This window comes from Alligator sinensis, unplaced genomic scaffold, assembly GCF_000455745.1.
Source record: "Alligator sinensis unplaced genomic scaffold, ASM45574v1 scaffold1595_1, whole genome shotgun sequence".
In the NCBI taxonomy this organism is placed as follows: domain Eukaryota; kingdom Metazoa; phylum Chordata; order Crocodylia; family Alligatoridae; genus Alligator; species Alligator sinensis.
The window spans coordinates 122,630-125,069 of record NW_005843277.1 but is presented as its reverse complement, the minus strand read 5'-3'; the positions used below and the strand labels follow the sequence as shown (position 1 = coordinate 125,069).

The 2,440-nt window shown below is 41.6% G+C and overlaps 1 pseudogene; it reads right to left on the bottom strand.

The window, feature by feature from the left end:
* Window positions 1-575: 575 nt before the first annotated feature.
* On the bottom strand, window positions 576-1,524 carry LOC112548561 (annotated as a pseudogene).
* Between the last annotated feature and the right edge of the window lie 916 nt (window positions 1,525-2,440).

Below are 2,440 nucleotides of genomic sequence, written 5' to 3'. Positions count from 1 at the left end.
AGCTGATGTGACAAGTGGGCATAGCATAAGTTTAGCATAAGTCCAATGCAAGTCTCAGACATGGAGAAAGTCACCTTAATCATCCTAGAATTTAACAATTGCATGGGTTTATTGAGTATCTGGAAAAATAAAGGCTTTTAAACACTGTTTCCAATTTACCATCACAGCCATGGTTGAGTCATATTCCCATTGCATGTCGTATCAGTTTAATAGTACAGAGATTCTTAACTCTTTATTTGGACAAAAATATTCATAAAATGAATAGTTAGCAGTGCACATGACCCATGTGAATACAATGTAATATTCTACTCACTTAAAAAAAAATCCAGACATATTTGTACATATTCCTATCTTTTTATCACTACCTAGCCTTTTAATTCACACTTGAATTCTTTGTTCATTGTCCACTATTGCTCCCTAAACTGACAACTCCTTTCATCAGCAGAAAGATGTAGTTAGCCAGCTTAGTCTGAAGTTAAGTAGAAGGCAGGGTAGGTCTGCACCTTCTAAACTAAACAAAGTAGATACTTATTAAGTTTTTCCATCTCTACACATATTATTCTATGTAATGTCTCTTAGGTGACTTTGAAAGCCCCACACCCAGTTATTTGGGGGAACCTGACATTTCTAAGCACCATAATCAAAGCCATCTTGACATCTCTGTTTCCTAGACTATAGATGATAGGGTTTAACATGGGGGTAAAGACCATGCAGAAAAGGGAGATCACCTTGTTCTGTTCAGGGGAGCGGAAGGAGCTGGGCTGCACGTACATGAAAAGAGCAATACCATAGAACAAAGCCAACACCAGCAGGTGGGAGAAGCAGGTGGAGAAGGCTTTCTGTCTGCCCCCAGAAGAGCTGATCTTCAAAATGGCAGCCAGGATGTACATATAGGAAACAAAAATGAAGGTAATAGGGGCCAGGAGAATGAAGAGACACCCCACCTGGGTGACTAGTTCAATCACTTGTGTATCAGAACAAGTCAGCCTCAACACAGAAGAAGTGGTTGATCACACTGGAGCCACAGAATGGCAGCCTCCATGTCAGGACAGTGAATGGTACTGGCACTACTAAACCACTACTCCATGAGACCACTGCTAGTGTTATACATGTCCTTTGGCTCATAATCACTGTGTAATTCAGTGGGAGACAGATAGAAACATATCGGTCACAGGCCATGACTACCAAGAGGAGGCATTCTGTGGCTGCTAGGAACATAAGCAGGTACATCTGGGCTGTGCATCCAGCCAGTAAAATAGTCCTTTTGTTAGACTGGAAATTGTACAGCAACTGGAAGATGGTGACTGAAGAATAACATATGTCTAAGAGAGAGAGATGACCGAGGAAGAAGTACATTGGCATATGTAGGTGAGGATCCAGGCAAATAAGGGAAACTATAATCAGGTTTCCCAGCAGGGTTATAATATATATGATGGAGAAGAGACCAAGGAGAAAGAACTGCATTTCTGGGCCACTCAAGAGGACCCTGAGGTTGAACTCTGCCATCAAAGTCTGATTGTTCATTTCCACTCCCGTCTATGATTCTTTCTGTAAGACGGAAAAAAATAAGCAGCATGGGATAGAGTAAAAGACATTGCATCCAATATGGCCAGCTAACAAAACAGTTAACAGTATTGAGAGCTAAGAAATCCAGTTTCCATATATGATCCTACCTTGAATAAGTCATCTGAGCTGAGATTTTGGGTGCTGATGTAAAACGCTTGGTCTGAAATACTTAGAGAGAGCCTCTTATTCAATAAAATTAAATGGAAATACAATTCCTAACACCCTTCAGCACCCATAGAAACCCTTTGTCTAAATAAATTGTGTGTGGTTTTCCTACATCTGTGATTCTAGAGAAGATATAGCCTATAAGACTTGTTATCTAAAAGAGAAAAAAACAAACAAAAAAAGGGGGAAAAAAACACTTTTGTATTAAAATAAATTATGGTGGGTGAAATACAGATTACCACAAGAACTTTTTGTGGGGATAGTAAAGCAAGCAAAATGCTGGCTTGCATCCATAGATGCTTCTCAAGCAAATCCCGGGACATCATTCTCCCGCTGTACTCGGCCTGGGTGAGGCCGCAGCTGGAGTACTGTGTCCAGTTTTGGGCTCCATAATTCAAAAAAGATGTAGAGAAGCTTGAGAGAGTCCAGAGGAGAGCCACGCGCATGATCAGAGGTCAGGAAAACAGACCTTATGATGAGAGACTGAGAGCCATGGGACTCTTCAGCCTGGAAAAGTGCAGGCTCAGGGGTGATCTGGTGACTGTCTATAAGTTTATAAGGGGTGCTCACCAGGATCTGGGGGAACATCTGTTCACCCAAGTGCACCAAGGGATGACCAGGTTGAATGGTCATAAATTCCTCCAAGACCGTTTCAGGCTGGACATAAGGAAGAACTTCTTTACTGTCCGAGCCACCAAGGTCTGGACTA